The following is an 18,574-nucleotide window of genomic DNA, read 5'->3' as shown; positions in this document are numbered from 1 at the left end:
CTGTGAGTGCATTTCATTAACCTGTTAATGAACTCGAGGGTAGAATGAGATCAGAATTTAGTATGTAAATTTGTAAGTAATTATAGGACAGGCACAAACTTTGCTTCAAATATTTGCTTTAAACTGGATTTTAACCAAGATTAAATATCATTATGAGATGCATATTGTGTTGCCTTTCATTCTTTATATCAACCTATTAGTATATGTGGTTTCAGAAATTAAGTTACAGCATGCTCACTCAAGACTGCACTGATCCCACTTGCTCCTATCTAAGCACAGCTCAACAGGCTGCAGCATCCAAACACTGACAGTTTTATTTGGGCTTTGAGCAGAGATTTTATTTCTCTTCATTACATCTTACCACACTTTACATTTTTTATTCCACTATGGCAGGCTCATCCTCCTTTCACACTGCCAGAGGCTACCAATTGGTAATAAATCTCAGCTTCCAACCCACTCAAAAGAGGAGAAATCAAATGAGTAAAAAAGAAAGTAGACCATAGCCCCTGCTTCCATTCACACTCATAGATTTTCTGCAACCTTAGGGGATTTGTTAAGGTCCTATGTGTACCATTTAAGGATAACCATGAATTGTATGAAAGGAGACTTGGATTTTAAAAAATTTAAATAAATTTATTTTTGAAGTATAGTTGATTTACAATGTTTTGTTAATTACTGCTGTACAGCATATGATTCAGTTATACATATATATACACTCTTTTTTATATTCTTTTCCGTTATGTTTTATCATAGGATATTGAGTATAGTTCTCTGTGCTGTACAGTAGGATGTTGTTGTTTATCCATCCTATATATGAAAGTTTACATCTGCTAACCCCAACTTCCCACTCCATGCCTCCTCCAACCCCTCCCCCTTGGCAACCACCAGTCTGTTCTCTATGTCCGTGATTCTGTTTCTGTTTCATAGGTAGGTTCATTTGTGTCGTATTTTAGATTTCACGTATAAGTGATATCATATGGTATTTGTCTTTCTCTTTCTGACTTACTTCACTTAGCATGATAATCTCTAGTTGTAAGGAGACCTGGATTCTACTTCTGACCCTGGAATTCACTAACTGAAAACATTAACATTTCTGGCATTAATATTTCCATATTTTTAAATTAAAAATAGACCAGGTAATTTCTGTCACTTTCAGTTTGAAAAATATACCTTCAGACAATAAGAGAAGAAACATTTACTTTTGAGTAAATCACTGTGTACATGCTCTTGATTCTCAATTAGTAGAAGAATAACAGACTTTTTAGCTCTTGGTATGTTTTGGTAGTAATATTGCTTCAAAAATAAATACATGCTTTTTTGTTTGTTTTTTGTTTGTTTTCCTTTTTTTTCTTTCTTTTCTTTTTATTGTATCTATATGAGAAGATAAATGTTAGCTGAATCCATTGTGGTAATCATTTCACAATTTATATAAATCAAACCATTATTCTGTATACCTTAAACTTTTACAGTGATATATGTCAATTATTTCTCAATAAAACTGGAAAAACAATAATTACATAACTTAAATAGTCCACTATCTATTAAAGATAACCTATGCACAAAGAACATTCCAAGTGAGATGTCTTCATTTACTAATTCTATCAAATGTTTGTACCATGCTACAAAAACTCCTCCAGATATTTAAAGGAGAAATACTTCCTAGGTTATGAGGCCAGTGTTACTTAAAGACATTACAAGAAAAGAAAACTATAAGTCAATATTCCTCATAAACATAGATGCAAAAAACCTTAAAAATAAACATCAAAATCTGCGAGCAGATTATGTGATCCTCAAAGGATATCTTGGTGGCTGAAACAATTTCCCAAACTCAATCAGCTGAAAACTCCCAGGATTCAAGAGAAGTTGAGACTTCAACTTCAAATTCTATTTGCTAATTTTGTCTCTAATCTTATCTCCCCAAACCGACTGTAAATACTTTGTAAATACAAAGTATATACTTTGTAAACACAGAGTATTTTTGTAAAATGAAGTTGGGGATCATATCATATCTTCGACTTAAGTTTATACCACTAACATAGCAATTAGGCATTTAAGTAATATTTGTTCAGTAGTTTGATAGTCACAAATGTAGAAATCAATTGCATCTAACAGAAGAATTTAATACACACTGGGGTGTTGATACTGATCTCAGTCTAAGACAGTTATCTTAATCTAGCTAATGGCAGCTCCTCTTTCTATATGCATATAGATTTTGATGCAAACTTTTAATTTAAATATATCTTCAAAAAGTGTAGAATAAAAGTGTGTATCAGAATAAATTTTATAAAGTGAACAAACCCATGTGACCATCATCCAGATTAAAAACAGAGCACTGTCCAGAACCCAGAAGCCCTCTTTTGTCCCCTTATAGTTATTAAGCCTCTAAGAGTAACCACTCTCCTGACTTCTGACACCATAGGCTAAGTTTGTCTGTTTTGGAAACTTTTATCAGTAAAATCATAACATTTGCACTCTTTTGGGTCTAGTTTCTTTTACTGTCCATTAGATTTATCCATGTTGTTGTATACAGTTATAATGTGTTCATCCTCACTGCCAAATAGTATTTATTGTATACATATACAACTATTTATTTATCCAGTCTACTATTAGATTGTTGGGTAGCTTCCAATTTGGAGATATAATGACAGTGCCATTGTAAACATTTCTGTATATGTCTCTTGGGGCATACACTTATACATTTCTATAGAGTTTCTACCAAGGAATGGAATACCTGGATCAAGAATATGTATATGCCTAGCTTTAGTAGATACTGTCAAGCATTTTTCCAGTGTATAGTTCCACCAACAATGTATGAGAGTTCCAGTTGCTCTACATCTTCACCAACGTTTGGAATTGTTATCTATTTGTTTTTTTTTTTTTTTTTTTTTGGTGTCTATTTGTATTTATTTATTTTTAACATATTTATTGGAGTATAATTGCTTTACAATGGTGTGTTAGTTTCTGATTTATAACAAAGTGAATGAGTTATACATATACATATGTTCCCATATCTCTTCCCTCTTGCATCTCCCTCACTCCCACCCTCCCTATCCCACCCCTCTAGGTGGTCACAAAGCACCGAGCTGATCTCCATGTGCTATGCGGCTGCTTCCCACTAGCTATCTATTTTACGTTTGGTAATGTATATATGTCCATGACACTCTCTCACTTTGTCACATCTTACTCTTCCCCCTCCCCATATCCTCAAGTCCATTTTCTAGTAGGTCTATGTCTTTATTCCCGTCTTGCCACTAGGTTCTTCATGACTTTTTTTCCCCCTTAGATTCCATATATATGTGTTAGCATACTGTATTTGTTTTTCTCTTTCTGACATACTTCACTCTGTATGACAGACTCTAGGTCCATCCACCTCACTACAAATAACTCAATTTCGTTTCTTTTTATGGCTGAGTAATATTCCATTGTATATGTGTGCCACATCTTTTTTATCCATTCATCTGCTGATGGACACTTAGGTTGCTTCCATGTCCTGGCTATTGTAAATAGAGCTGCAATGAACATTGTGGTACATGACCCTTTTTGAATTATGGTTTTCTCAGTGTATATTCCCAGTAGTGGGATTGCTGTGTCATATGGTAGTTCTACTTTTAGTTTTTTAAGGAAATTCCGTACTGTTCTCCATAGTGGCTGTATCAATTTACATTCCTACCAACAGTGCAAGAGGGTTCCCTTTTCTTCACACCCTCTCCAGCATTTGTTGTTTATAGATTTTCTGATGATGGTCATTCTCACCGGTGTGACATGATATCTCATTGTAGTTTTGATTTGCATTTCTCAAATGATTAATGATGTTGGGCATTCTTTAATGTGTTTGTTGGCAATCTGTATATATTCTTTGCAGAAATTTAAATTTAGTTCTGCCCATTTTTGGATTGGGTTGTTTGTTTATTTGATATTGAACTGCGTGAGCTGCTTGTAAATTTTGGAGATCAGGGTTTCCCTGGTGGCGCAGTGGTTGAGAATCTGCCTGCCAATGCATGGCACACGGGTTCGAGCCCTGGTCTGGGGGTATCCCATGTGCCACGGAGAGGCTAGGCCCGTGAGACACAACTACTGAGCCTGCGCTTCTGGAGCCTGTGCTCTGCAAGAAGAGAGGCCGTGACGGTGAGAGACCCACGCACCGTGATGAAGAGTGGCCCCTGCTCGCCACAACTAGAGAAAGCCCTCACACAGAAACGAAGACCCAACAAAGCCAAAAATAATAAATAAATAAATAAATAAATAAATTTATTAAAAAAAAAATTTTGGCGATGAATCCTTTGTCAGTTGCTTCATTTGCAAATATTATCTCCCATTCTGAGGGTTGTCTTTTCGTCTTGTTTATGGTTTCCTTTGCTGTGCAAAAGCTTTTAAGTTTCATTAGGTCCCATTTGTTTATTTTTGTTTTTATTTCCATTTCTCTAGGAAGTTGGACAAAAAGGATCTTGCTGTGATTTATGTCATAGAGTGTTCTGCCTATGTTTTCCTCTAAGAGCTTGATAGTGTCTGGCCTTACATTCAGGTTTTTAATCCATTTTGAGTTTACTTTTGTGTATGGTGTTAAGGAGTGTTCTAATTTCATTCTTTTATGTGTAGCTGTCCAGGCTTCCCAGCACCACTTATTGAAGTGGCTGTCTTTTCTCCACTGTATATTCTTGCCTCCTTTATCAAAGATAAGGTGACCATATGTGCATGGGTTTATCTCTGGGCTTTCTATTCTGTTCCACTGATCTATATTTCTGTTTCTGTGCCAGTACCATACTGTCTTGATTACTGTAGCTTTGTAGTATAGCCTGAAGTCAGGGAGCCTGATTCCTCCAGCTTCGTTTTTCTTTCTCAAGATCGCTTTGGCTATTCAGGGTCTTTTGTGTTTCCATACAAATTGTGAAATTTTTTGTTCTAGTTCTGTAAAAAAAGCCAGTGGTAGTTTGATAGGGATTGCATTGAATCTGTAGATTGCTTTGGGTAGTAGAGTCATTTTCACAATGTGGATTTTTCCAATCCAAGAACATGGTATATCTCTCCATCTGTTTGTATCATCTTTAATTTCTTTCACGAGTGTCTTATAATTTTCTGCATAGAGGTCTTTTGTCTCCTTCAGTAGGTTTATTCCTAGGTATTTTATTCTTTTTGTTGCAATGGTAAATGCAAGTGTTTCCTTACTTTCACTTTCAGATTTTTCATCATTAGCATATAGGAATGCTAGAGATTTCTGTGCATTAATTTTGCATCTTGCTACTTTACCAAATTCATTGATTAGCTCTAGTAGTTTTCAGGTAGTATCTTTAGGATTCTCTGTGTATAGTATCATGTCATCTGCAAACAGTGACAGCTTTACTTCTTCTTTTCCAATTTGGATTCCTTTTATTTCGTTTTCTTCCCTGAGTGCTGTGGCTAAAACTCCCAAAACTATGTTGAATAATAGTGGTGAGAGGGGGCAACCTTGCCTTGTTCCTGATCTTAGTGGAAATGGTTTCAGTTTTTCACCATTGAGGACGATGTTGGCTGTGGGTTTGTCATATATGGCCTTTATTATGTTGAGGAAAGTTCCCTCTATGCCTACTTTCTGCAGGGTTTTTATCATAAATGGGTGTTGAGTTTTGTCAAAAGCTTTCTCTGCATCTATTGAGATGATCATATGGTTTTTCTCCTTCAATTTGTTAATATGGTGTATCACATTGATTGATTTGCATATATTGAAGAATCCTTGCACTCCTGGAATAAACCCCACTTGATCATGGTGTATGATCCTTTTAATGTGCTGTTGGATTCTGTTTACTAGTATTTTGTTGAGGATTTTTGCATCTATGTTCATCAGTGATATTGGCCTGTAGTTATCTTTACCCGTGACATCTTTGTCTGGTTTTGGTATCAGGGTGATGGTGGTCTCATAGAATGAGTTTGGGAGTGTTCCTCCCCCTGCTATATTTTGGAAGAGTTTGTGAAGGATAGGTGTTAGCTCTTCTCTAAATGTTTGATAGAATTCGCCTATGAAGCCATCTGGTCCTGGGCTTTTGTTTGTTGGAAGATTTTTTTTTTTCTTAATTTTTTTCTTGGCTGTGTTGGGTCTTCGTTTCTGTGCAAGGGTCTTCTCCAGTTGCGGCAAGCGGGGGTCACTCTTCATCGTGGTACGCAGGCCTCTTCACTATCGTGGCCTCTCTTGTTGCAGAGCACAGGCTCCAACGCGCAGGCTCAGTAATTGTGGCTCACGGGCCTAGTTGCTCCGCGACATGTGGGATCTTCCCAGACCAGGGCCCGAACCCGTGTCCCCTGCATTAGCAGGCAGATTCTCAACCACTGCGCCACCAGGGAAGCCCTGTTGGAAGATTTTTAATCACAGTTTCAATTTCAGTGCTTCTGATTGGTCTGTTCATATTTTCTATTTCTTCTTGGTTCAGTCTCGGAAGGTTGTGCATTTCTAAGAATTTGTCCATTTCTTCCAGGTTGTCCAGTTCATTGGCATACAGTTGCTTGTAGTAATCTCTCATGATACTTTGAATTTCTGCAGTGTCAGTTGTTACCGCCCCTTTTTCAATTCTAATTCTATTGATTTGAGTCTTCTCCCTTTTTTTCTTGGTGAGTCTGGCTAATGGTATATCAATTTTGTTTATCTTCTCAAAGAACCAGCTTTTAGTTTTATTGATCTTTCCTATCATTTCCTTCATTTCTTTTTCATTTATTTCTGATCTCATCTTTATGATTTCTTTCCTTCTGGTAATTTTGGGGTTTTTTTGTTCTTCTTTCTCTAATTGATTTAGGTGTAAGCTTAGGTTTTTTATTTGAGATTTTTCTTGTTTCTTAAGGTAGGATTGTATTGCTATAAACTTCCCTCTTAGAACTGCTTTTGCTGCATCCCAGATGTTTTGGGCCTTCGTGTTTGCTTTGTCATTTGTTTCTAGGTATTTTTTAATTTTCTCTTTGATTTCTTCAGTGATCTCTTGGTTCTTAAGTAGTGTATTGTTTAGCGTCCATGTGTTTTTATTTTTCACTGATTTTTTCCTGTAATTGATATCTAGTCTCATAGCGTTGTGGTCAGAAAAGATACTTGATAGGATATCAATTTTCTTAAATTTACCAAGGCTTGATTTGGGACCCAAGATATTATCTATCCTGGAGAATGTTCCATGAGCACTTGAGAAGAATGTGTATTCTGTTGTCTTTGGATGGAATGTCCTATAAATATCAATTAAGTCCATCTTGATTAATGTATCATTTAATTAAAGCTTGTGTTTCTCATTAAAGCTTGTGTTTCCTTATTTATTTTCGTTTTGGATGATCTGTCCATTGGTGAAAGTGGGGTGTTAAAGTCCCCTACTATGATTGTGTTACTGTCGATTTCCCCTTTTATGGTTGTTAGTATTTGCCTTATGTATTGAGGTGCTCCTATGTTGGGTGCATAAGTATTTAGAATTGTTATATCTTCTTCCTGGATTGATCCTTGATCATTATGTAGTGTCCTTCTTTGTCTCTTGTAATAGTCTTTATTTTAAAGTCTATTTTGTCTGATATGACAATTGCTACTCCAGCTTTCTTTTGATTTCCATTTGCATAGAATATCTTTTTCCATCCCCTCACTTTCAGTCTGTATGTGTCACTAGATCTGAAGTGGGTCTCTTGTAGACAACATATGTATGGGTCTTGGTTTTGTATCCATTCAACCAGTCTATTTCTTTTGGTTGGAGCATCTAATCCATTTACATTTAAGGTAATTATTGATATGTATGTTCCTATTCCCATTTTCTTAATTGTTTTGTGTTTGTTATTGTAGGTCTTTTCCTTCTCTTGTGTTTCCTGCCTGGAGAAGTTCCTTTAGCATTTGTTGTAGAGCTGGTTTGGTGGTGCTGAATTCTCTTAGCTTTTACTTGTCTGTTAAGATTTTAATTCCTCCATCAAATCTGAATGAGATCCTTGCTGGGTAGAGTAATCTTGGTTGTAGGTTTTTCTCCTTTATCACTTTAAATATGTCCTGCCACTCTCTTCTGGCTTACAGAATTTCTGCTGCAAGATCAGCTGTTAACCTTATGGGAATTCCCTTGTCTGTTATTTGTTGTTTTCCCCTTGTTGCTTTTAATATTTTTTCTCTGTATTTAATTTTTGATAGTTTGACTAATATGTGTCTTGGAGTATTTCCCCTTGGATTTATCCTGTATGGGACTCTCTGTGCTTCCTGGACTTGATTAACTATTTCCTTTCCCTAATTAGGGAAGTTTTCAACTATAATCTCTTCAAATATTTTCTCAGTCTCTTTCTTTTTCTCTTCTTCTTCTGGGACCCCTATAATTTGAATGTTGTTGCATTTATTGTTGTCCCAGAGGTCTCTGAGACTGTCCTCATTTCTTTTCATTCTTTTTTCTTTATTCTGCTCTTTGGTAGTTATTTCCACTATTTTATCTTCCAGGTCACTTATCCGTTCTTCTGCCTCAGTTATTGTGCTATTGATCCCTTTTAGAGAATTTTTAATTTCATTTATTGTGTTTTTCATCTTTGTTTGTTTGCTCTTTACTTCTTCTAGGTCCTTGTTAAACGTTTCTTGTATTTTCTGTATTCTATTTCCAAGATTTTGGATCATCTTTACTATCATTATTCTGAATTCTTTTTCAGGTAGACTCCCTATTTCCTCTTCATTTGTTAGGTCGATGGGTTTTTGCCTTGCTCCTTCATCTGCTGTGTGTTTTTCTGTCTTCTCATTTTGCTTATCTTACTGTGTTTGGCGTCTCCTGTTTCCAGGCTGCAGGTTCGTAGTTCCCGTTGTTTTTGGTGTCTGTTCCCAGTGGCTAAGGTTGGTTCAGTGGGTTGTGTAGGTTTCCTGGTGGAGGGAACTAGTGCCTGTGTTCTGGTGGATGAGGCTGGATCTTGTCTTTCTGGTGGGCAGGTCCACATCTGGTGGTGTATTTTGGGGTGTCTTTGGCCTTATTATGATTTTAGGCAGCCTCTCTGCTAATGGGTGGGGTTGTGTTCCTGTCTTGCTATTTGTTTGGCATGGGGTATCCAGCACTGTAGCTTGCTGGTCGTTGTGTGAAGCTGGGTCTTGGCGTTGAGATGGAGATCTCTGGGAGCTTTTTGCCATTTGTTATTATGTGGAGCTGGGAGGTCTCTTGTGAACCAGTGTCCTGAACTTGGCTCTCCCACCTCAGAGGTACAGCCCTGATGCCTGGCTGGAGCAGCAAGAGCCTTTCATCCACATGGCTCGGGAGAAAGAAAAGGAAAGAAAGAAAGAAAAGAAAGAAAGAAAGAAAGGAAGAAAGAAAGAAAGAAAGAAAGAAAGAAAGAAAGAAAGAAAGAAAGAAAGAAAGGAAGGAAGGAAGGAAGGAAGGAGGAAGGAAGGAAAGAAGGAAAGAAAGAAAGAAAGAAAGAAAGAAAGAAAGAAAGAAAGAAAGAAAGAAAGAAAGAAAGAAAAAATAAAGTTATTAAAATGAAAAATAATTATTAAGAAAAAAATTTTTTTAAGTAATAATAAAAAAAAAAAAACGGACAGACAGAACCCTAGGATAAATGGTAAAAGCAGAGCTATACAGACAAAATCACACACAGGAGCATACACATACACACTCACACAAAGAGAAAAAGGGGAAAAAATATATATATCTTTGCTCCCAAAGTCCACCTCCTCAATTTGGGATGATTCGTTGTCTATTCAGGTATTCTACAGATGCAGGGTACATCAAGTTGATTGTGGAGATTTAATCTGCTGCTCCTGAAGTTGCTGGGAGAGATTTCCCTTTGTCTTCTTTGTTTGCACAGCTCCTGGGATTTACCTTTGGATTTGGCCCCACCTCTGCGTGTAGGTCGCCTGAGGGCGTCTGTTCTTCGCTCAGACAGGACGGGGTTAAAGGCGCAGCTGCTTCAGGGGCTCTGGCTCACTCAGCCGCGGGGAGGGAGGGGTACGGAGGCGGGGCGAGCCTGCGACGGCAGAGGCCGGCGTGACGCTGCAGCAGCGTGAGGCGTGCCGTGCGTTCTCCCGGGGAAGTTGTGTGTGGATCACGGGACCCAGGCAGTGGCGGGTTGCACAGGCTCCCGGGAGGGGAGGTGTGGAGAGTGACCTGTGCTCGCACACAGGCTTTTTGGTGGCGGCAGCAGCAGCCTTAGCATCTCATGCCCGTCTCTGGGGTCCGCGGTGATAGCCGCGGCTCGCGCCTGTCTCTGGAGCTCCTTTAAGCAGCGCTCTGCTCTGAATCCTCTCTCCTCGCGCACCAGGAAACAAAGAGGCAAGAAAAAGTCTCTTGCCTCTTCGGCAGCTCCAGACTTTTTCCCGGACTCCCTCCCAGCTAGCCGTGGCGCACTAACCCCTTCAGGCTGTGTTCACGCCGCCAACCCCAGTCCTCTCCCTGGGATCCGACCGAAGCCCGAGCCTCAGCTCCCAGCCCCCGCCCACCCCGGCGGGTGAGCAGACAAGCCTCTCAGGCTGGTGAGTGCTGGTCGACGCCGAGCCTCTGTGCGGGAATCTCTCTGCTTTGCCCTCCGCACCCCTGTGGCTGCGCTCTCCTCCGTGGCTCCGAAGCTTCCCCCCTCTGCCACCCGCAGTCTCCGCATGCGAAGGGGCATCCTAGTGAGTGGAAACCTTTCCTCCTTCACAGCTCCCTCCCACTGGTGCAGGTCCCGTCCCTATTTTTTTTGTCTCTGTTTTTTCTTTTGCCCTACCCAGGTATGTGGGGAGTTTCTTGCCTTTTGGGAGGTCTGAGGTCTTCTGTCAGCGTTCAGTAGGTGTTCTGTAGGAGTTGTTCCACATGTAGATGTATTTCTGATGTATTTGTGGGGAGGAAGGTGATCTCCACTTCTTATTCTTCCGCCATCTTGAAGCTCCTCCAATATGTGCTTTTTGTGGTATTTAATTTCATCTGTCAACTTGACTGGATCATGAGGTGCTGAGATATTGGGATAAACATTATTTCATGTATTTCGGGTGGGTCTGTGAGGGTGTTTCTGGAAGAGGTTAGCATTTGAATTTGTGAACTGAGTAAGCAGACTGTCCTCTCCATTGTAGGTGGGCAGCATCCAATCTGTTTAGGGCCTGAATAGAACAAAAAGGTGGAGGAAGGGAGAAATTGCTCTCTCTGGCTGACAGTTGACCTGGGACATTGGTCTTTTCTTGCCCTTGGACTAGGACTTACACCTTTGGCACTCCTGATTCTCAAGACTTCACACTGGAACTGGTATTTATACCATTCGTTTCCTGGTTCTCAGGACTCCAGACTTGGACTGAAATCACTGGCTTCCTGGGTCTCCAGCTAGAGGAAGGCAGATTGTGGGAATCCTCATCTTTTATAATTATGTGAACCAATTACTTTTTTCATATTTTGGTTCTGTTTCCTTAGAGAACCTTTAATAAATACTTTTCAAAAACTGGATTTTTCAAAATTATTGGCAAATTAAAAATTCTCATTGTTTGGTTGTACATTTTTACATATCCCTCAAAACACTTTTGTACATATTACCTTATTTTTTCCTTCTTCTTTTCCTTTTGATAAAAAAAGGTAATCACTCAGTGTAACTGGGTGGGTATCACCATCTCCATTTTAAGGATGAAGGATTCAAGGTGAGAAATTAAGTAGCTTGGCAAATATTTTTGCGGCTAGTTAAAAGCAGGAGAAATAGTACAACTCAAGTTAGCTAAATATTAATTATATACATGTTCATTTGCTTTTTAAAATCAGTATCTTGTGAAATATACAGAAAGGTTCAAAGTATTTGTGCAATTTAACAACAGTTGTGATGAAAGCACTTGTATAATTACCACACAAGTGAAGGTTGAGAACATTATTGGCATCACAGAAGGCTCTGTCTATCCCTTCAGTGCCAGATAGCAATTGACTGCTTCTCACCTTCAAACCCACCTTTTTTTATCTGATCTGAGATGATGGAGCTTTAAGCACTTTTCTTCTTTGCTGTCAGCACAGTATTAAGCATTTTCGGTAGAGGGCGCTAGAGGGACCTTGTGGGAGGAAGGGGCTTCTCTTTCTTTTTTTTTTTTTTTTTTTTTTTTTTTTTTTTTTATTTATTTATTTATGGCTGTGTTGGATCTTCGTTTCTGTGCGAGGGCTTTCTCCAGTTGTGGCAAGCGGGGGCCACTCTTCATCGCGGTGCGCGGGCCTCTAGCTATCGCGGCCTCTCTTGCTGCGGAGCACAGGCTCCAGACGCGCAGGCTCAGTAATTGTGGCTCACGGGCCCAGTCGCTCCGCGGCATGTGGGATCTTCCCAGACCAGGGCTCGAACCCGTGTCGCCTGCATTGGCAGGCAGATTCTCAACCACTGCGCCACCAGGGAAGCCCAGGGGCTTCTCTTTCTGATTTCAGGGTGCTGACTTTGGCATCTTTCTCCTGGTGTGTTTATTATGGTCTGTACATATGTGCTGCCTTGCTGATGCTGGGTTCTCAACGTGGTGTCCGAACTCACTCTGTGTCTACTAGCCATCCTCTGCCCTCTTGCACCCCAGAGGGGTGTGTCCTGCTTGCCCAGTGACTGACTGTAAACCAACTTTGTCCTGGACAACTCAGTGAAGCCCCCCTGGTGGGTCAGGGTGCTCCCCGCCCCCCGCCCCCCCAGGTTCACGCTGCCAGTAACAAAACTGAGATCTGCTCTATTTATATACCCCCTATGTATTTCCCATTCTCATATTGTTGGGCATTTAGATTGTTTCCAGTATTTGACAACTATGAACAATTGTGCTCTAAACGTTCTTGTACCTATTGCAAATAAGTATTTTTATCTCTATGACCTATGCACGGGGTGAAATTTCTGAATCAAAGGGAATAAATACATCTTCAATATTTCTAGATTATGGTATATTGTTTACCAGAGAGGTTGCACTAGTTTACAATCCCTCTAGCCATATATGAAAATTCTTGCAGCTTCTACATGCTCGTCAACACATCTTAGTATTAAGAAAAATGTTACGATTTAGCATTTTCCTGACTTCTAAAGTTTAGTGCTTTTGCCTATGTTTGTTAGTAATTTGGGTTTCTTTTTTGTGAAATACTCCTTTAAATCTTTAACCTATTTTTCTATTGGTTGTCTGATTTTTTAAGCGTTTTCTTCCTTACCGGAAATAATCCGGTTAAAAGTCCTTTATCAGCTACATGTGTTGCAAATACCTCCTTCCATCCTATGGCTCTTCACTTTTTTTTTTAATGGTGTCTTTTGAAGATGGCAAAATTATGATTGTAATTTTCACATAGTTGAATTTATTAATATTTTTCTTCATGGTCACTGCAGGTTTTAAATATACCTGGAATTGAATTTTTTATATGGCATGAATGCTCTTGCTATTATGACATAATTTCTGAAAATCAAGTATATACAAGGTCACTGTTACCATTTAGTTTTTATATCTACAGTTTGGGGAAAGGTAGCCTGATGTAGAATAATACTGAATCTGGGGAAATGCCTTTTCTATAAAGAAACCAGTAATTAAGCTCTTACTGATTTCAGACACAATCGGAAGTGTTTTACTTAACCTCAAAAAAACTGATTTTATAGACAAACCAATTAACAGAGAGTTTGAGGTGCTTGGCCAAGGTCACACAGTAATATCGATTTGAGCGAGGATTCAAATTTTTACCGTTTAATTTGAAAGCTTCTGTTACCAAATTAGATGCAAAGCCTCCTCTCTCAGGGCCTAAACTAACCCGAAGCCCCCCTGGTGGGTCAGGGTGCTCCCACCCCCCGCCCCCCCAGGTTCACGCTGCCGGTAACAAAACTGAGTTTGGTTCAAGCAAGACAGGCTTTTATTCAATGGCCAGAGAATGGAGAAGGGGAACTCACGCCCTAAAGGCACCTTCTTCACAAAGGGAGGAAAGTGGGGGACTTTTAAGGGGTAAGATGCAGCTGCATCATCAGAAACTGGGGAAAAGGGCGGAGAGTTCTAGGAACAGCCAAGGCATGCGCAGTCCTTCAGGCTCCCTTGCATTCCACTGGGCACGAATTGTGCCTAGCAGAGTACAAATCCCGGCTTTGGGCAGAGATCTTGGCACAGTAGTGAAGCAAAGGTAACTCTCCATACTTCCAGGTTTCATCCGCGCAGGAGCCTTCCTGTGGTCAAGTCAGAGCTGGTTCCGGACGGTTGACCACTGCATATCTCTCAAAGTACAGCCGCCAAACATCTCGGCCAAACACCAGGTACTTTGAAACCAACACAGAGATAAATCAGGGCAGCAAAGCAATGACCTTTAGCCTGCTTTGCCTGCTGTCTTGGATCTAGCCTGTTCAGTCTGGTTTTGTTGGGGGGCTTTGTGGTTGATAAAGCACAACTAGCCTGTATGATTAAAAACAGTTTCTATGCCTGGGCTTCATAGCATGGGTAACACTTCTGCTACAGTCTTTCTAGGCATAGAGGGGTGTGTGTGTGTGTGTGTTCCCTTATTTCCTTTGCTTTTCCGTGTCTTTAATTTGAAATTTGGATTTTCCTGGGATCATAAACGATCATTGATTCCCATTCTGACTTTTGCCTATACTCAGTTACTCCACTTTCCTTATAAATGTTTTCTTATGTTTGTTATGGAACCAAACTTGGGTCTGCTCACCCAATAGGCAGCAAAGCCAATCTGCTGACACCAGGTTTAATGCAAGGTGTCCAACATGGGGCCAAGAGAGGAGAATGAGTAGCTCATGCTCAAAAGATCTGAACTCCTTGATGGCTTTCAGGGAAGGGTTTTTAAAGGCAGCATTAACGGTGAGGGTTGTAGGGTGCCTGATCAGCTGTGGATACTCATCTGATTGGTTGGTGGTGAGGTAACCCGATGGTATTTTGGGACCTCATCAACCTTCTGGTTCCAACCAATCTGGAGTCTACGTGCTTGTCATCAGGTGCAATTACCTTTCTCCACCTGGTGGGGGTTTTATATGTTTGCTCTTTTTTTTGGCCGCACCCTGCAGCATGTGGGATCTTAGTTCCCGACCAGGGATTGAACCTGAGACCCCTGCATTGGAAGCGCAGAGTCTTAACCACTGGACACTCCCCTGGTAGGGGTTTTAGTATCTGCAAAACAACTCAAGGATTTGGCTCAGAATATTATCTACAGCCCTTGAGGAGGAACTAAAGGTCCTTAACTTTGTCTTATGGCTAAACTATTATTATTTTATCTTGCTTGTTTTTCCTTTGTTTCTGCATTTTCTCACTTCTCTGATTAAATTTGCTCTTTGGAACTCGAGGAAGACCTAGGAGACTAAAGCTTTTCTACAAACAAGAGGCAGGGGAAAAAGGGGTTCTATCCCTGGGAAGGCCCTGCAGGGTCCTGCTCCAGCTTCAGGTGTTCAAAATAGTCAGTCTCCTATGCAGAGTTAAGCTTCTCTCTCTTTGTTTACATCACATTCTCTTTCAATAAAAATGTTTTATTCAGGAAATATAGAAATCTGACAACTTCCTGAAGTTCAGATTTTAATTAGAAATGTAGCCCCCAGAACCTGCATCAATTTGCTAGCTATGTTCCATGGAGCCCTTGGGGGCTCCAACAAGTTCCCACACAATCCACATGGAGGGGGGGTCACTGGGTTAATCAGGCAAGGTTTTGTTTCCCCAACCCCATACAAGTTCCTCATGCCAGCTTCAGCCAGAGAAACCTCTGATTTATCTGATACATTTGTTGGGCTTTCAGTTAAAATTTCATTTTAATAAAAGTTTTTGCCACTAAAAATGTTTGAAAATTACCGGACAATCAGAGTGAGTAGTTTTAGGGTACAACAGAGTGCTTTCAGTTACCCAAATACAAGATTATTTAAAAATCCACTGGAGAAAATTAAATTTACAAAATTTTAAATTCTAGAATTAATAAGTGAATTTAGTAAGGTCAATTTTTATAGTCGATTTTATTTATATGCTAATAACAAACAATTGGAAAGTAAAATAATATTTATAAAAGCATTATAAAACCTAAAATACTTAGGAAGATAGTTTTAAAAATACATCAAAAACTTCTGTACTGAAAACAACAAATAATTGCTAACAGATTTTTAAAATCCTAAATTTAGAGCTGTATCATGTTCATGGGGTGAAAAACTCATTATTATTAAGATGTGTGTTCTCATCCAATTTATTTCAACACTTTCACAATAAAAATCCTACTGTCTCTGGATTTTCTTAGGCTGCTCATCTTGCTCTGACAGTTCCTTACTGCTTTGTTATTTCTTCAATGCCTTCAATCTATCTATATGTATATACATACGTACGTCTTTAGCTGAACCAAAGCACAGTCATCCCTTGATATCCAGCTGGGACTGATTCTAGGAACCCCTACAGATACCAGAATCTGAGGATGGGCAAGTCCCTTATATAAAATGGTATATTACAGTAGGCCTTCCATATCTGTGGCTTCTGCAGCATCCGCGGATTCAATCAACCGATGTTGGGAACTGCGGGTACTGAAGTAGTTTCTCCACCTTGGTACTATGACATTGAGGGCTGGATAGTTCTTTGTTGTTGGAGGCTGTACTGTGTGTTGCCTATCTAGCAGCGTCCTCATCCTCTACCCATACGGTAACATCCTCCCAGTTGCTACAACAAAATGTGTCTAGTCATTGCCAAATGTCCATTGGGAGGCAAAATTGCCCCAGTTTAGAAACAATAATATAGTACATCATTTCCTGGAGCAAAAATCCCACCTTTCAAATAATTCTTTTCTTCCTCCCATTTCATTTACTGCTTTCAAACATTATTTTTTATCCCGATTCTTGCCAACAGCATTATTACAGATTGAAACCTTTGTGAGTACATTCCTTTAAATTATTTCCCATTAATTATAGAATTAATTCCAAATTTCTTAACATGGCATTTAAAGCTTCATCTCCTTCTCCAGTCTCTTGTCTCACCCTACCTTGCTTCACATGAATACTTCTGCTGCAATATCATTCCTATTAGTCTCGGCCCACACACAAACTGTATTGTTTTTCATTATGTATCTGCTACCCTTCTTCCTTTGACCTGTGAATGAGGTATTTCTTATGTGTCGCTTTATATCCTCTTGGCTTCACTTCTGACTTCAGACACTGTATGTGAATAGTTTTGTGCTGGCTTCAAAGAGCTGCACACAGGTGTGGACCTGTATGTGTACATTTCATATCCTGCCGTGGGTTTCTATGCTATTGTGTTGTGAGATGCTTGTGGAAATTTGCCTGTAGCCATATGATGTATGAATACAGGGGAAGTTGATGCCTGTGGGGTCATTCTTGACTAAACAGGGGACATAAATAAATGTTTCCCTCTTTCATCCTCTGAGTGGATTGTTTTGAGACTACTGTCTACATTTCCTGAGAATGTTCCACATAATCAAGCACCCATCCCAGTCTTGGTGACCTTCCCCAAAACACATAGGTATCTTGGCTTTCCCTCCTTCCTTTTTTTGCTCCCACCTTCCCTTATGCTGCTTAGGATCAATTTCCAAACAATCTACCTGCTCATTAGCCTCAGTCTCAGACTCTGCTTTTGGTGGCTCCAAAAACTAAGACAACCTGGCTAACTTTTGCCCATCTTTTAAGACTTTAAAAGGGGCAAAGTCTTAGGTACGATTATCTCCAAAAAATACTTCCTTGCCTCTCTCCACCTCTCTCCATTTTAACTGGTGTTTCTTCTCAGTGCCACCTATTTCACCATAACTTTTGTTAATTCTCTTCAAACCTCCTTGAGAACTGTGCTTATATCAAAATCATCCCTTTTTCTATAGTACCTAGACACTACCTTGAATAATGATATACCTAGGTGGTCATAATGGTATTTCATGAAAATATTGATCTTGCATAATATAATTATATAGTTAATTAAACAATATGCTTTATTTTGGGGACATTAGATGTGCATAAAGGAACCATGTAATATAATAAAAATACTTATTTGACTTCAAAACACTTTTCCGGGGAAGAAAAATCAAACAACCTCTTCATTCCGTAGTTTGCTTCTCAATCATTTTTGTTGAGGCTGAGGCTGAGAACTAATTCATCAGAGGATATAAGTTTAAAGAAAACACGTTTCCTCTGAGGCTAGAGAAAGCACTGAAAAATATATTTAATTATGTATTGAAATTGGTATAAATTAAATTACAGTATCATGTTAAATAGCCTTATTCTCTGAATTAGTAAGCAAGCTCAACAGTTACATACCGAGCTGCTGTAATTGAGTCTTCAGGAATTGCTTGAGTTTCAAGAATGAAAATCCTGAAGATGCAAATCAGTAAACAAGAGAGGACTTGAGAAGATTGAAGGCTTGAGGAAAAAGCAGAAACTGAGTTAGATCCTCCATGAGGAATGATATGGAATCCACTAGAACTGAATGGAATAATTATAGGATAATGGAAAACACACACAAGAGGATGGATGTATTCAGGACAGGGAATAATATTTTTTAATAGGTGGACATACACAGTCCCCTCAACATCCATCCAGAGTCTCAAGGGTAAAAAATGTTTGCTTCTTTAATTAGCTACCTACTGTCACTTTTGTTACAGAGAATCCAGGTTATTTGCTAGGAGAAGAGAAAATTTAAACAACAACAACAACAAAATGGAATGTGTTGATATTTGTAACAAACAGCTAGTAAGAGAGGAAAAGAGAACCTGGGATGAGATGGTCTCATATTTGAGGGAGCAGCTGTCAA

Source organism: Balaenoptera musculus, chromosome 6, assembly GCF_009873245.2.
Source record: "Balaenoptera musculus isolate JJ_BM4_2016_0621 chromosome 6, mBalMus1.pri.v3, whole genome shotgun sequence".
Classification (NCBI taxonomy): domain Eukaryota; kingdom Metazoa; phylum Chordata; class Mammalia; order Artiodactyla; family Balaenopteridae; genus Balaenoptera; species Balaenoptera musculus.
Note: the sequence above shows the minus strand (reverse complement) of the source record.